Consider the following 16,983-nt stretch of genomic DNA (forward strand, 5'->3'; position numbering starts at 1 on the left):
AGTGCATAAAGAAACCTCCTGCAATGCAGGAGATGTGGGTTTGATCCCTGGGTCAGAAAGATCCCCTGGAGGAAGGAATGGCAACCTACTTCAGTGTTTTCGCCTGGAGAATCCCTTGGACAGAGCGGTGCTTACATTACAAAGAAATTGAGCCACCTGACACGGCAACCAATACAAAAACATTGCTTGTTAATATCTTCTAATGATTATGGAAATGAAGGTTCAATCAGCATACAGATTATAATTTCCTATCCAAGACTCCTAGTAATTTACATTTAAATCAGAGTCCCTCCCATTGTTAATTTATCAACAAAATTCTTGACCTATTTTTAGCTTCAGTATTTCCATAGGTATTGCTTCAAGCAACATCCAAATTGCTCAGTGAAGTGAAGTCGTTCAGTCGTGCCCGACTCTCTGCGACCCCATGGACAGTAGTCTGCACCAAACTCCTCCATCCATGGGATTTTCTAGGCAAGAGTACTGGAGTGGGTTGCCATTTCCTTGTTTCTTAAGCTCTGTTTTATTAAGTAACAGAAAACAGAACAAGAAAATGCTTTCAGTGGGGCATTTCAACCAAGTAAGGGGTGAAAGCACAACACTGGTGAATCTAGTTATCAGGATTAAGTAAATTTAGGGAAAATCCAACCTTACAGCGAACAAATCCAAAAGTTATATCCCAGTTCATTTATTTAAAAAATAAAATAAAACCCCCATCTTCCAAATGCTTAAAAAGAATTAAACTTCAGCTTAAAAAAAGGCATTAAAATAAATTTAGAAAATATTAATCTTCTATTAATATTCATCCCAACAGGTTCTTACTTAAAATGATATCGCAAACTTTAGTGGGAAATCACATATTCCTCTGCAGTCAGAAATCCAAATATAACAATACAAAGAGGTCAATTAGGATGCAAAATCCATAATAAATGAAAAGCAAAACTGATCAAACTAGACTTTTTGAACGCAATGTCAAACTTTTCTTCCCCCAAATTATCAGCAAACTGAAATGAAAGACAACAATTTTTGCCTTCAAAATGTATCATACTCTTGTAATGGAAAAAATGATTTGGCAGGTTAAGGTTAGGTTTCTATCATTCTATTTTCTATTTAACACCATTAGCCAAAATATTGCCCTGCGTTAAGGCACTTGTTATTTCAATGGCAAGAAATACAAATTTTAATACTAGTAAGTTCTAGGTCTCTCAGACAATAGTGAATCAAGAGCTTATGCAGTTTAAGGAAATTTTATGGATTTCCATCCCTCAATCCCGACAGCTGGAGTGTGCATATCCAATCCGAATACCTTGTTAGGCATACAGGACTCTACTTTCCCACACTGCATATATTAATAACTCCTGCACAAACTCCTTCAACTTTCTGGCTTCTGGTCAAGTACCCATCCCTAGACCACATGCTCTAGAAAAACAGAGGAACCAGTTTCAGGACATGGTTACCCACCTAGTACCCTACGCTCCACCCCGAGACTACCCTCCTCCCGCTCTAGCCCAGCCCAGCGAGGTCGGCGCAGCCAAGCGGAGCCGAACACTGCCTACTACAGTCCCGCTCCGGCTCTCGGAACTTCCCCCGCCCACTCCGTCCACGTGGCAGGACCCCGCCCCCTCACCGGCGCTGCACCAATCAGCAGCCCCCTTAACCAGGCCCACGCTCCGCTTTCAAAAAGTCAGCTTACTCCTCCCACCTCAGTCCCGCCCCTTTCCTACCTCTCCGCCCCGCTGGCCCCTCCCACCTCCCCAAATCCCCGTTCCCTTCCTCCTCTCCCGTTGCCCGCTCCCTCCCTCAGGCTTCGCCCCGCCCCACCTGGGAAAGCGCGCTCGCTCTCTTCTCGCGAGATTTGAACGTCCTCCTCCTCCTCCTCCTCCTCCTCCTCTTCTTCCTCCTCCTCCTCCTCCTCCTCCTCCTCCTCCTCCTCCTCCTCCTCCTCCTCCTGCCGCGGCCGCCCGCCTCTCCCTCCGGTCCTCCCACCGCCCCTCCGCCCACTCTCTCAGCTCTCAGGCTCCCCTCCCCCCTCTTCCCCCGCCTCCAGCCTTTGGGCCGGATCTCGTCTCGCTGAGGCGGAGGAGGAAGAGAAGGAGGAGGAGGAGGAGGAGGACGTTCGACCTGCGCAGTGAGATGTTTGTACGTCGCCGCCGCCGCCGCCATCGCTGAGGAGCGCGATAAAGGGAGCCGAGCCGGGCGTGAGGGTGGACCCCGCGGAGCCGCCGCGCCAGCGCAGTCCCCCAGCCGAGCCCGAGCCGCCGGAGACCGAGCCGCCGCTGCCCCCGCCGCGGCCGCCCAGGAGCCGGCCAGCTCCCCAGCCCAGGCCGGGGGCCGCGCCGCCGCCTCCCCCAGCGTCGCCCCTCGCCTGCCTGCCCGCCTTAAATGTGACACCGGTGCCTCGGAGTGCGACCCGAAGCCGCCACCGGGGAGGGGACGAGCACCATGTTGAATCTAAGCAAAGGCACGGGGAGCCGGAAGGACACCAAGATGCGGATCCGGGCCTTTCCGGTGAGTCTCTTCTCGGCGCCTGGGACCCCGGGTCGGGGGACCCGGCCGACAGACGAACGCGAGGCCCGGGCCGACCCCCTCCCCCCCGCCTCCCAAACAGACCCCAGGCCCGGCCTCCCATCCCCCACGCCGCGGGGCGCGGGGCGCGAGCTTTCCCTGCAACCGGGCGGCGCGGGACCCTGGCGCGGCCGCCCTCCCGGGCCGTTCCCCGCGCCCCCGGCGTCCGAGGCCGGCGCCGCGCCCCCCACCCAGAGCTGCGCCTTCGGTCGCCCCGCGGGCGTCGGCTGCGGCCGGGGCCCCTCAGCCGGTCCCGGCACCTCGCCGCGCTCCTGGGGTGTAGGCCCAACCCCTTGCACCCCGCTCCTCGCTCCCCGGGGCTCCCAGCCCTGCGAGGACGGGGACCGTCTACGTTCTCCCGGTGTGGGGTGTGTGTGTAACTTTTCACGTGAGGTTTCGCAGCAGTTGAAAAAAAATCACCATGCCTAAAGGATGGTCTGCCAAAAGATGCCGGGGACGGACCTCTCCCGCTCTCCCCCTCTCCGGGAAGAGCTCTGCCGTCCACCTACCCTCGACGCGGTGACAGACGTTCCGCGCAGTGCTCTGTAGTAATACACTAACAACGCCGGTGTGTTTACAGAATCTTTCATCCGCAACCTTCCAGTGTGCTTTACAACCTCCTGTGCAGGAATGGCCTAGCCACTCAAGAGAAAACGAATGGGACGGTTGGTTCTTCATTTCCTAGCCATGGAAGCCCAAAAGAAGAAGTAATCACCACCGTGAGTTGCTTTACTCTAGGTTTTAGTGACGGCGAAAGTATTTTTGTTTAGAAACTTTTTTGGCCTTAAATTAAGTCACACCCCTTTGGTGTTAAGTATTATAGGGTGTAACTTTGGATGTCAAATCTGAATCAGATAGCCCATGGCAAGCAATTAGAGTGTAGTCTTGGGACAGAAACTGGGCATACTTGCTCATGTCGCTTCTGTAACAGGTAGACGTCTAGGTGGACAGACTAGCAATTGAATAGAAGATTTTAAACCGGGACAACTAGAGAAGAAGCTGTGGTTTCCTGTCTTAGAATCACAAGCACGTTATATTGTGTGGTGGGGGGCGGTGAAGAGAGGGTTTGTATTCACTTCTTAAAGCATGCTTTTTCTAAAGTGTAGTTTTCACTTCAGAGGAAAGATTAATATAATTGTCTTAGTTGAGTAAGAAACCGACCTAGAGAACTTGAGGACCTCCTTGGATTCTGAAAATTTAGAAGGAAAAAATAGACCTGATGCAGAATTCCCAGCTGGTAATAAGAAAAATGTTAATGCCTATGTGAAGACTCTTCAGACTTTATGTAAATAAAGGTAGGATATAATCGGGAGAATTAGATGTTTTAATGCACATTAAAGGGATTTTGAATGTCTGAAGTTTTTTCCCTAAGTAATCGTGAGAAAGTACAAAGAAAGTAACAAGTGTTGACAGAAGAGCTCTAATCAAGCTCACTTGCACGTTTTCCTTTATAATGATAAACAGTGAACTGGGTTTATGAATTTGTGAGTAGTGATAGTTTTCTTACTGAATCAGTTCCTACTAAATGAGCAGAATCTAGAATTATTCAGAATTTCAAATAGTTTTATAAATTTTAAAGAAAAGTTTGCTGTTCTTGAAGTCTTGTCTTTTTCTAATACAAGATTATTGTTAAAAGGTGGAATAGCTCACATTTGACATCAACTGACTGTTGGGGATTTTCTGATTAATCAGCTCTACCTTTATCTATGTGTAATCAACTCTCTGATCTCTTGTTTTGCCTGTCCCTGCCTGTTCTTCCACTCCGTCATTTATTTAGGAAATACTGAGGACTGTGTGCCAGGTACTGTGTTATGCCCGATGTCCGAATCCCCGAGTGGGAAGAGAGAAGGCTTTCAAGACAATGCAGTTCGCAAAAAGGGAAGTTTATTGCTGACTGTAGTCAGGGCTCCTGCCGCATAGTGGCGCGGAGTCAGAGAGCCCTGAGCCCACCCTGTTATCCAAATTTATAGGGTGTGCTTAAGCGGTTGGTAGCTGGCTTAAACGGATTGGTTACATGTTTGCAAAGCAATCTTATTGGCCCAAACCTTGGCGTGCTTTTTTTCAAACTTGGGCGTTGGCGGGCTTTTCAGCTTTCCCCTGATAGGTTCCCGCTTTCTTACTAGGCGCATGTTGATTGGCTGGCTCCAGGTGGCCTGATAATCTTGTTACCCCGGAAAACCAGGCCTACTCCTAATCTAGGCTGCCTGTCATGGTGTTAGCCCTGGCAGCCTTACACTGTTCTGGGGTCTTGGGATGTATCAGTACAGCTTCAGAGACCAATATCCCTCCTTTCTGAATCTTGTATTGTTGGGAAGAAGCTGTGGGAGAGAATTTTGTTCTTGTTTTAGCTGAAGAGTATCAGAGTATGTGACAGGCTACCACACAGCACTGAAACTGACTTTTTTTTTTCAGGAGTATTATGGTCATGAGCTAATTGAGGCCTTTTCTTATCTGTAACTTGTTGCCCTCTTAAGTTTCTCTAAAATCCTTAAATGAAGTTTGCAAGTGGCTAGTGTTTGATATTCAGTACTTAGTGTCTGCTAATATTCAAAAGTGTCTAAGAGTTATAAATTTTCTCATGGGTATTAACATCACTCATAAGTAGTTCTTACTGAAAAGAACCATTGCATTTTTTAATATATGCATTTAAAAATCACACTTCTTTGAACTTTCATAAGGATGGCTACATAAAACCTCAGTGGTGTGATATTTCACTGATTTATTTGGTAAATAAACACTTAGAGAATTTCAGAATTTTTTTTTTCCTTCCAGGTTAGTAGTCATTTACACACCTGTAGTCTGCATGGATTGCAAGTCAGAAGTAATAAATGCATCTTATTCCATAAAGAAAATACTTCTTGTGTATTCATGTGTGCACACCTAAAACTACTGTATTTTACCATTTGAGATAAACAACTACTCTAAGGGAAATTGTAGTGTAAGCAGAGGCTTCAAATACTCCTTTCAGAGTGTGTTTTATAAAGCTGATGTGTGAAAAAGTATAAAAATATGTTTGAAGATTGTTATCTTTACAAATTAGTAAGTGATGGTACGGGATATTTTGTAAATGTGTAAACCTACAACAGTTGCAGTCTCATCAGTAAAATCAGGTTCTGAGAAGTTGGTTCTTTTTAAGATGGAAAACAATGAAGGACTTTCTGTATGTAACAGATTGACGATGGAGGAAATATTTTATTTCAGTTTGTAAAGTTTGCTGCAGTGGATAAAATATATAGCATCTCATATCTTTTGGGGTGTTTTGGTACCCAAAGTGACAGCAAGGGACACAAAACTTTTTAAAGAAAGGAAGCTGTAGTTGTGAAACTCCTGGAAACTCTGTGGCTTTGGACCCAAGAACGCTGTCCCAAGAAGTTCCTGCCCTTATTTCCTTGCTGTTGCCATGTGTCTCACTCCTGCGCTTTTGTTTCACTCTGTAGGATTAGTTGCTGTCAGGTGAACTTTTTGTTCTTATCTTTGTAATAGTCATTCCTCACTGTCCGTACTGTAGTTGGGTAGTTTGTCCACATGGGCTTGAAAAGCTTGGTTGTATTGGAGGGGACCTGGTTGAATGGGAATACTGGTCTCTCCTCTGATTTGCCTTTTTTGACTTAGACCTCAGAGTTTCGGAGACAGATGGTGAAAGTGATTGTCATTAGAATGTGATCTGAAAATGGTTTCACTTATTGGTTGATAGAAGCATCCTCAGTCATGATAAGGAATCTCTGGCTGTGATGTGCATGCAATAATTCCACCTGTGTGGTATGGACAATTAATGGTAGAGAAGTTATTGTTAGATGGAACCCACAGAATGACTGATAGTCATTTGTTATGTTCTTAAATACTTAAGAGCACAAGAATTTAAGGACAAGAGGGAAAGTTAATGTTTTTGTTTCTCTTAGCTGTAGTGACATTTGTTAGATTTAAGGGAACAGCTTTGATGTTCAAAATAGGTTTCTCTTATTTAGAATAAGTAGCTGTTGCCTAAACTACCTGGACTGTACATACAGAAAGATTGAATGAGTTGTGCAAACCACACAGGGTGTGGAATTAACCTTTAAGTTTGGTTTGGTTTTTATTCTTTAATATTTTCTTACAGGGATGTTATGGAGATCTAGCATTCATTTAAGTATTGCTTTCACTTAGACTGACTTTTTTTCTATTTAATGGTTTTAGGCAGCTAAAACAGCTGGTTTTAGCCAGCTGTGTTATAGTTAGTACCTCACAGGCTTTAGAAACTTAAAAAGATACAGTAGTTATAAAGTGTCTTAGAAAGCAGTTCTGAGGGGCCAAGAAAATTATTGCTACCAAATTATTAGTGCTAAAGTTATCAAATTTGAAACAGTTTTAATAGTATAGATTATAATGTGAGAATTTGACTTGTTAAATAATGCAGTAGTCACAGGGCAAGTTTGAGAAAGTTTCATTCATTAAATGTAGCTAGGTAATAGCAGTGTTTTCTCTGTTGCAACAAGATTATATAATTAAGGCTAGAGAAAATAGTGTGTCTTCCCTTTGTGATATAAATTGGGAGACCTCAGAGATAATTTTTGCTGTTATTTGAAAAAAATTATCTGTTAATCTTAACAGCAAAGAAAATTTTGCTGTTAATCTTGGTGTTAGCAGTTTTGCTAGAGTTGTATAAAAAATTATTGGACAATTTGTAGCTTTAAATAACGGAACTTTCATAATAGTTCTTGTTTATCATTATAAAGTCAACAAAAAAGGTGCCACTAGTAAGAAATCGCTGAGCTAAAACATGAATTACAGTTAATGTGTCTACAAGTATATTGTGAAAATTATTCATTTGTAGTCTAGCAAAGCTATGAATTCATTTTAGTAGCTTTTCTAGTTATAAAAGTGATGCATATTCGTGATAGAAAACTTAATAAGTGTCTGAACATCTAAGTAAGCTAATAAATAATCACCTGTAACCCTGCCACTTGGAAGTAAGCTGTATTAACATTTTGATGTGTTTCCTTATGATCTTACATATATGTGTAAGCACACAGTAAATTTGAGGTACCATCTTTTTATTTACTGCTTTTTAAAAAATACAGTATCTTACTATACATTTATTTCCATGTTAAATATATCAAAAACATGATTTTGAATCACTACCTAATACTCTGCAGTATTTTGACTTATCCCTTTCCTTGCTGACGGGTTTGATTGATGCCAGTGAATACGTGCTTTCTGTATTACAAAGAATGCAACTGTGGTTATTTAGGAGCTTCCCTGGTGGCTCAGACAGTGAAGAATCTGCCTGCAATGCAGGAGACCTGGGTTGAATCCCTGGATAGGGAAGATCCCTGGAGAAGGGAATGGTTTTCTACTGCAGTATTCCTAGTCTGGAGAATTCCATGCACAAAGGAGCCTGGCAGGTTATACAGTCCATGGGGTTGCAAAGAGTTGGACATGACTGAGGGACTAAATAGTTTGACTTTTTCACTTATGATTATGGAATTACTGGACTCAACATAACTAATACATTGACCAACCACTTTGACCTCTAGAAAGGTAGGAATAATAATAGTTGCACTTGCTGAATGCTTAATGTGCCACACGCTGCTCTCTGTGCTTTGCATGTGTAAACTAATTTAATTTGCATAACTCTAGGATTCTGTTATCTTTTTTACAAAAGAAGTCTTGAGACATTAAGATTTGCTTAAGGTCACTTTGCTTGGAAGTAGCAGAACCTAAGGTTCTTTTTAACCTAGGCATTCTGGCTCTAAAGTGAATGCTTTAGGAATTAATTACATCTCAAGGTTGTATCAGTTTAACTTCTACTGTATCACAGTGTCTTAGATATCTTTAATTTCATAGATGAAAAAATAGTACTTGAATGTTTTAATGTGTATTTCTTCGCCTACTTATAAGAGTAAAACTATGGATAGTCTGTAGGGAATTTTCATTTAGTTTTACATTAGAGTATTCAGCACAGGTTTTAGAAACCTGACTAAAAAGTAAAGAGACTAGAGAGCATAATAGTTAAGAGTGTGGGCTCATACACTATCAGAGTTTGAATGTCAGCTCTACCTCTTTCTAGTTGTGTTATTTTTTAACAAGGTACTTCACTTCTAACCTCAGTTTTCTCCTCTGTAAAATGAGATTGTAGGACCTGTCTTACATGACTGTTGTGAGATAGAGAGTCAAGCATTAGAACAGGACCTAACAAACAGTGTGCAATTGTTGTACCAATATTTAGTCATGATTCTGCCACAGTTTTGGAGAAGGGAATGGCACCCCACTTCGGTATTCTTACCTGGAAAATTCCATGCAAAATTCCACAGAGGAGCCTGGTGGGCTTACAGTTCATGGGATAGCCAGGGTTGGACACAACTAAGTGACTGAGCACACATGCCACAATTTATATGTTAAAATTGAAGGTTATTTTTGCACGTAATTTTATTTACTATACAGTTATTTTTTAAGAAGCTTACAGATTCAATTTGTGGACCACGTTAAGAAATCAGTCTCAAAGTATATATGGGTTTGGTACTGCTGGGGTGTTTGAAAAGAATGCCACTGGCTCTTGCTGGGTAGGGGTAGATTCAAAAGAGAAAATACAGTAGTGATAGTTATTTAGTCATTGGAGTAAGTGTATAACCTTTCTGGGATAACTTTATTGAAGGAGTAAGTACTCACTTCGTGTGTACATTCTAATATGTACATTAAAGTAAGTGTTAGTCGCTCAGTCATGTCTCAACTCTTTGCGGCCCCTTTGACTGTAGCCCGCCAGGCTCCTCTGTCCGTGGGATTCTCCAGGCAAGCGGGCTGCCATATCCTACTCCAGATATGTACATTAAGTGTTTATCTAAAAGTACATTTTGTTTTTATTTCCTTCCTTCCTTTTCTTCCACCCTCTTTTTTTTTTTTTGTTTCACTCATGAACTAGGTTGTGGTCCCTGCCCGAAGTTTATACCAGGTCCCCTTTTCAATCCTGAAGTATTAGACACAGTGTGGATGAGTAGTGAATGACTGATTAAATGAGCAACTAGTCCTTGAAGCCAAACCACAGTAATCGATGACTTAGCTAAGTCGATTCTGGGAGTATTCCAAAATATTTGAACTCTTGCAGCTGTAAGTGAAGCCTTAATTTGTAGGTTATTAATGATCGTGTGGCAGTTTTCCTTAAAGGTTAGTTAGGCTAGTCTCCTAAAAACAATGACTTGAAAGTAAAGATGTAGGTGTGTATTGGCAGTTACTTTGGATTGCGTGTCAGAAGAGCTACTTGCTAGTCTAGTCTTTTCTGTTTACTAGCTTTCTCTACATTTTACTCGCTCCACTGTGACGCCTTTCTCCCAGCCAGTTAACCATACCTGGCAAGGCCCTTCTTTCACGGCAGATTGACTACCATCTGTCACCTCTACCCGTTCTGGGAATTTGTCACCCTCTTTTCATCTGAAATTTACCTTTGACCTGAGGATACAGGCTTATCTTCTTGAATTGAGGTGTCCTATTCCCTTGTAGCTCTGTTGGGAAGGAATCTGCCTGCAATGCAGGAGACCTGGGTTCGATTCCTGAGTCGGGAAGATCCCATGGAGAAGGAAATGGCAAACCACTCCAGTATTCTTGCCTGGAAAATCTCATGGACAGAGGAACCTGGCAGTCCATGGTGTCACAAGAGTCGGACATGACTTAGCGACTACACCACCACCATTTCCTTATAGTCCATGAATCTTTGGGCCCAGATGCTAATGATTGCCGCATCTATCAGTCTTGTGGCTTGGGCCCTTCTGTACTGTTCTTTGAGTGATTCCTTTGACTGTCTCCTAACTTCTTACACATGTTCCCTCAGTCATTGAAGACTTGCATGCATTCTTCACAGATATTCTCTCTAGTTTAAATTGTAACTTTATCCAGTGCGTGTGGGCAGACATTCATTTATTCATTTTAATGTATGTTTATTATGTGTTCCTACTGGCACTAAATAGTAATGGGGGTAGATCTGGCCTCTTCTCTATTACTGTGGTCTTCACTCTGTCTTGAAACTTGTTTTCCAGCTACTTTAGAAATGTTAAAACTTCATACCACATTCTGTTCTAGTCCCTTCATTTATTAGATGTAAGACTTAAGCGAACCACTTAACCTCTGCCTGTTTTCTCTTTTGTAAAAGAGAAGAAAACAACAGTACCTACCTGATAAGGTGGTTGTAAGGATAGTGTCAATAACATATAAAGTTCTTACAAGTGTCACATAATAAACACTATAAATAAATGCAACCTGTTATTATTGAATTATTCTATCCTACGTGTTGCTTGTTTTCTTCTCACATTAAATGTGCTCTGGGATCTCAAGAAGACCCCAGACTTCATTCTCCCAGGCTCTGGGGCCTGATACCAGTTGCCACTTTTCCTGTTGTCTCCCAGGGCAAGGCCGGAAATACAAGCAAAAAGCATCTTGAACCATTCCATTCATCTGTCTTCACTGCTCATGTTTTTTAAGACTATGGGGCACTCCTGGAGAAAATTGCGAGATTGTGGTCTCTAACCTTGCTGGGCTTTCAGTGCCTCTGGGCAATTTTTTGTGTCCCTGTAAGCTCCGGCTCACTTTTTGCTGCTTGAACTATTTCTGTCCTCGTCCTCAAGCTCTTTATTGAGAATTCTCTTATCTCTCTTCTTCAGGAAACTTAACTACCAACGTTATCTTGTGTAAGTACATTTAGCTTTGATCTTTTTCAGTTTCATTCGTTAACCTGTATCTTTACTTCTTGTCAACTCCTTCCCTTGGGACTCAGAGAAGTAAGATGTTCCTTTTTCTGTCTTCTCTACCATGGTAACTACCATCCCATCTCCTTTGATAGCCCCATCTTCAGAGAATAGTCAGTATGTCCTTTATTAGAATATGATTTTCTTTAGAGAAGGCAGCAGGTCTCTTGGTATTGATCTTTGTCAGTGCTTTACAGTAGCATCCAACAATGTTGAGTGAATGAGCTGACAGACTCTTTATAGTTTGTTTTCTCATCCTGTAGATGGGCACTATAGCAATCTTTCTCACAGATTAACTGTGAGGAATAAAAGAAATATTAGAAAGTGCTTGCTAATAAACAGTAAGATCACTGAGGCTGCTAAAATCATTTTCTAATCATAAAGTTAGTATTTCCAAGCATAAACGTAGTGTGTTCATGTAGAACAGGTTATTGTCAAACTCTTATAGGGTCTCTGTGCTTAGTCGCTCAGTCATGTCCAACTCTTTGCGACCCCATGGACAGTAGCCCGCCAGGCTCCTCTGTCCATGGGGATTCTCCAGGCAAGAAGACCGGTGTGGATCGCCATTCCCTTCTCCAGGGGATCTTCCCTGCTGAGGGATCAAACCCAGGTCTCCTGCATTGCAGGCTGATTCTTTACCATCCGAGCCACCTGGGAAGCCTAAGAGTGGTGGAGTAGGTATCTTCAGAAATCTCCCTCTCTAGCCATTTAGAGCCATTTTTTTTTTTTTTTTTTTATTGTTCTTTGTATAGAAGATTTCATTTTAAAAAGTTCTGTTGCTTTAAAATCAGTGAACAATCCAGCATTTTTAAAGTTGAGAGTCCTACTTTCCCAAGTTGATGCTATTAATGAGAAATTGAGAACAGATTCTGAAGTTGCTTTAACCACTAATCCAGAGCCTTTTGCTACAAGAAAACATTCCTTTCTGTTTTTAAAGTTGAAATGTGATTAAAATTTCTTAATTTGACTTCCATTTATTTAAGTGAACTTTGGGTAGGGTATGGACCTGAGTTTGCTCTTTAGATGAGAAAGGTTCTAGCTAAGCAAATGAATAAAGACTTCAAAGAGATACCTTTTACCTAGTTTGAGAAAATACAAGATTCCTTAGAGATGCTTTTCTGTTGAAGCAAGCCATCATTTCTAAGAGGAATACTTTAACATACTGATTGCAAGTCATTCTTATCTAAAGCAGCTCTTAACTGAGCAATACTTAGCCAGTCTTCTCTTCTCCCCATCCTCTTGAAAGTAATAATGAAAAACTCTTCCCCCTTTCCTTTTCAATTTAATAGTATGAGAAGTTGATTTATGAGATTAATAACTGCATCATGTTGAATGTCTGCTTTGTGCTCGGCTCTGATTTAGGCTCTGTGGACTATAATTATTTCAAATTTTCACAACAGTCTTTAGATGTTACTTCTGAGGGACTGATGTTGAAGCTGAAACTCCAGTACTTTGGCCCCCTGATGTGAAGAGCTGACTCATTTGAAAAGACCCTGATACTGGGCAGGATTGAGGGCAGGAGGAGGAGGGGACGACAGAGGATGAGATGGTTGGATGGCATCACCAACTCAATGGATGTGAGTTTGGGTGAACTCCGGGAGTTGGTGATGTACAGGGAGGCCTGATGTGCTGCGGTCCATGGGGTTGCAAAGAGTCTGACATGACTGAGCAACTGAACTGAACTGTTTTAAATCTGTCCTGTGGCTCAGAGTGAAGTGAAAGTCGCTCCGCTGTGTCTGACTCTTTGCGACCCCATGGACTGTAGCCCACCAGGCTTCTCTGTCCATGGGATTCTTGAGGCAAGAATACTAGACTGGGTTGCCATTTCTAGTAAAGTAATGTGTATTACATATACACCTACGGAAGGGCAGAGCTGGGATTCAGATCCCAGGTCTATCTGACTCAGAAATTCATGTTCTTTCCATTACATCACACTGCCTTAATTATATTCAGTCAAAAACTTGCTAGATTCTGAAGAAGGAAATGGCAACCCACTCCAGTATGCTTGCCTGGTAAATCCCATGGACGGAGGAACCTGGCAGGCTACATTCCATGGGGTCGCATGGAGTCAGAACACAACTTAGTGACTAAACTGCCTTGCAAAATATAATAAAAGTACTGGTTTGAAAAAAGAATTTACTAGTTTCTGAAATATTTACTTTCCTAATAGGAGTATATTGGGAAGTTAATTCTAAGCTTGCCCTTTAAATGATTACCCAGGGGTGGATCCACAGCCCCTGAAACTTATACACTTCAGTGCTCTCTTTATAAAAAGAACTTAAAATTAGTTTTCAAGTCTTGGAAGGAGCTTCTGCAAGTTTAAACCTCACTAGATTCAAAGTGTGTGTACCTCTCGCGTGCAAGTTATAAGAACTTTAACTCAATGGAATCCTATGTTGTTCAGTAAAATTTGACTATATATGTTGCTTAAGGGGGTCCTAGTGTGTATTGACTTTAATAAAGTGGTCAAAATCATAGCCTATAAGAAAGATACATTAGTTAATGTATTTCTAAGTTAACACTATGCTTTTTAAGTTGAAGATTCATAGAAGATTCATAGTACACATTTTTAAACTTTTTTCATTTATTAGAAATTTGTCTTGTTAAATATTTTAAAAAAGTGATTCCTTGAAGTTAGTGTGTTTAAATACTTTTATATATAATTTTTTGTGTCTCAGAATATACTAAGAGGTGTAGGTTAAACAGTGTATGAATCTTGGAGTACAAGGATCAGATACTTTAAAATAGTTTGCTTTTCTTCATGGTATATGCAAATGAGATGTGAAAGAAGTGTATTATTTTGATGAGCGTTGTTCAGTCACCAAGTCATGTCCAGCTCTTTGTAGAGGACATGGTTTCCCTGTCCTTCGCCATTTCTCAGAGTTTGCTCAAAGTCATATCCATTGTGTGGGTGATGCTGTTCAACCATCTCATCCTTTGTTGCCTCTTCTCCTTCCCTCAGTCTTTTCCAGAATCAAGGTCTTTTCCAATGAGCTGCCTCTTGGCATCCAGTGGCCACAGTATTGGAGCTTTAGCCTCAGTCTTTCCAGTGACTATTCAGGACTGATTTCCTTTAGGTTTGACAGCTTCAGGAGACTCTCAAGGGTTGTCTTCAGCACCACCATTTGAAAACATCAATTCTTGGACTCTCAGTCTTCTTTATGGTCCAACTCTCACATCCATGCATGACTTCTGGAGAAACCATAGCTTTGACTCGATGAACCTCTGTCAGCAAAGAGATGTCTGCTTTTTTTTTTAGTATGTGTCGTTTGTCATAGCTTTTCTTGCCAGGAGCAAGCGTCTTTTAATTTTATGGCTGCAATCACTGTCTGTGGTGATTTTGGAGCCCAAGAAAATGAAATCCGTCATTGTTTCCACTTTTTCCCTGTCTGTTTGCCTTGAAGTGATGGGACTGGATGCCATGATCTTAGTTTTTTGAATGTTAAGTTTTAAGCCAGCCTTTTCACTCTTTGACCCTCATCAAGAGACTCTTTAGTTTGTCTTCGGTTTCTGCCATTAGAATGGTATTATCTGCATATCTGAGGTTGAGATTTCTCCTGGCAATCTTGATTCCAGTTTGGGATTCATCCAGTCCAGCATTTCACATGGTGTACTCTGCAGATAAATAAGCAACGTGACGGTATACAGCCTTGATGTACTCCTTTTCCAATTTTGAACTAGTCCATTGTTCCATGTTGGGTTCTAATTGTGGCTTCTTGACCAGGTTTCTCAGGAGGCAGGTTAGGTGGTCTGATAGTCCCATCTCTTGAAGAATTTTTCAGTTTGTTGTGATCTTGGTTCATGCTGTTGAAGCCTAGCTTGAAGGATTTTGAGCATTACCTTGCTGTCATGTGAAATGAGAGTTTGAACATTTTTTGGAATTGGCCTTTCTTTGGGATTGGAATGAAAACTGACCTTTTCCAGTCCTGTGGCCACTGCTGAGTTTTCCATATTTGCTGGCATATTGAGTGCAGCAGCGCTTTAACAGCAGCATCTTTTAGGATTTGAAATAGCCCAACTGGAATTCCATCACCTCCACTAGCTTTGTTTGTAGTAATGCTTCCTAAGACCCTTTTGAGCTTCACGTTCCAAGATGTCTGGCTCTCGTGCATGACGGCACCATTGTGGTTATCCGAGTCCTTAAGACCTTTTTTGTACAGGTCCTCTGAGTATTCTTGCCACCTCTTGGAAGCAGATCTCTTCTGCCTCTGTTAGATCCTTGCCGTTTCTGTCCTTTATTGTGCCTGTGTTTGTATGAAATATTCCCTTGATATCTCCAGTTTTCTTGAAAAAATCTCTAGTAATGTATTTGCTCCTGTTTGTTTTCATATTTTAATTGTTAAAAGCTAAAAAGACTAGAGAGAATCTGTTCTAAATCTTATGTAATAGACGGGGAAGCGGAGAACTGGAGAGGATTTACCCAGAGGATTCTCATGACTTGAATTTATGGAAGAACCATGACTTAAAAGCCTGGTTTCTGGTTAAAAACTCTTTTCTCTAGGCCAAACTAAAGAAAAGCATATAGCCTTTGTAATTTGGTGTTAATATTAGCCTATGAATTATTGATTTTGTAGTATCAGACACTCAGGTGATTTGAGTTAACATGGTTTAACAGAAGGTTCCTTAGCTCAGCACACATGGATTCCTTCATTGCTTTAACTAACTGAATAATTTTGGATAAACTCTCTAGCTTCAGTTTCTTCATTTGTAAAATCAAGAGGTTTTAAATTGGGGTTTCCTTAGGCTCATTTCTGTTCTTAAAATTTCAGTCTAGAAACTGAATGCTGGTGTGTTCTCCTGTGCCTTAGAACATTCTGTGATGTTGCAAATGTCACCTGTCTTTTCAGCTTTAGAATTTCTTTAGAATAAGGATGGTATGTTTCAGTGATGATGGTTAAAGGATTAGATGGTGATTAAATGCTAATACGAAGGAGTGGATAAGTTGATTATGTTCTTACATACTTCTTTTTGTGTAAGTTGGTAGTTTTAGAGCAATTTTGAGATGTGTTGTCAGATTTTTGTATTAATTTTATGAGCTAGGCCTTTTGCTGCATTATCACATTTGGTTTCTAGTTAGAGTCATTCAAAGACAAAACTAAGTAACGGTGGCAGCTTATACTGTTATACTCCCCCCCGTCCCCCCGCCTTTGGATTATGTGTAGCTTATTCTGGTGTAAACTAATTTATTTAATTAAATTTAATTATTTATTTAACTTAATGGTGTAAACAGTTTATACAGCTGTACACATTATTTCCCAACCCAGGGAACGAACCCAGGTCTCCGGCATTGCAGGTGGATTCTTCACCAGCTGAGCCACAAGGGAAGCCCACACATTATCATAATTTTAGAAAAACTGGATTTACCCACTAAGAATAAAACTTTATAGAGATGAAGCTACAGAGAAGAAAGGATTGTCATTTTTTAATTGAAAGTCATAGTTTTAGATTGTAGGATAGAAATATGAAACTCAGACATACATTTAGACATGAAGTATTTCTGTCTGAAGCATTGCTATTACTACTTTGCGATTCCATCCAAAATATATGATTCTTGCTTTTCTATTATTTTTGTTTTCCAGGTAGATGTTTAAAGAGTTGGTTTATACTCATGACCTCTTATTGTTAATGTTTGGGATTTAATGGTATATTAAGAAAATAGGAAATGTTTTTATTTTAAATTGTTGATCTTATAGGTGTAATAACTAATTTTCTC

At 41.3% G+C, this 16,983-nt stretch overlaps 1 long non-coding RNA gene across 4 annotated transcripts in view; it reads left to right on the plus strand.

Annotated features, from left to right (window-relative positions):
- Window positions 1-2,294: 2,294 nt before the first annotated feature.
- The window catches only part of LOC133053666 (uncharacterized), a 47,865-nt gene continuing 33,176 nt past the window's right edge, over window positions 2,295-16,983 (plus strand). For 3 of the 4 annotated variants that reach the window (XR_009692303.1, XR_009692304.1, XR_009692301.1), the window contains exons 1-2: window positions 2,295-2,505; window positions 3,143-3,281. This is a non-coding gene — a long non-coding RNA (uncharacterized LOC133053666). The remainder of the gene's footprint in view (window positions 2,506-3,142; window positions 3,282-16,983) is intronic. The other variant, XR_009692302.1, reaches the window with a different exon arrangement.

The sequence above is a fragment of the Dama dama genome, chromosome Y (genome assembly GCF_033118175.1).
Source record: "Dama dama isolate Ldn47 chromosome Y, ASM3311817v1, whole genome shotgun sequence".
Taxonomy (NCBI): Eukaryota; Metazoa; Chordata; class Mammalia; order Artiodactyla; family Cervidae; genus Dama; species Dama dama.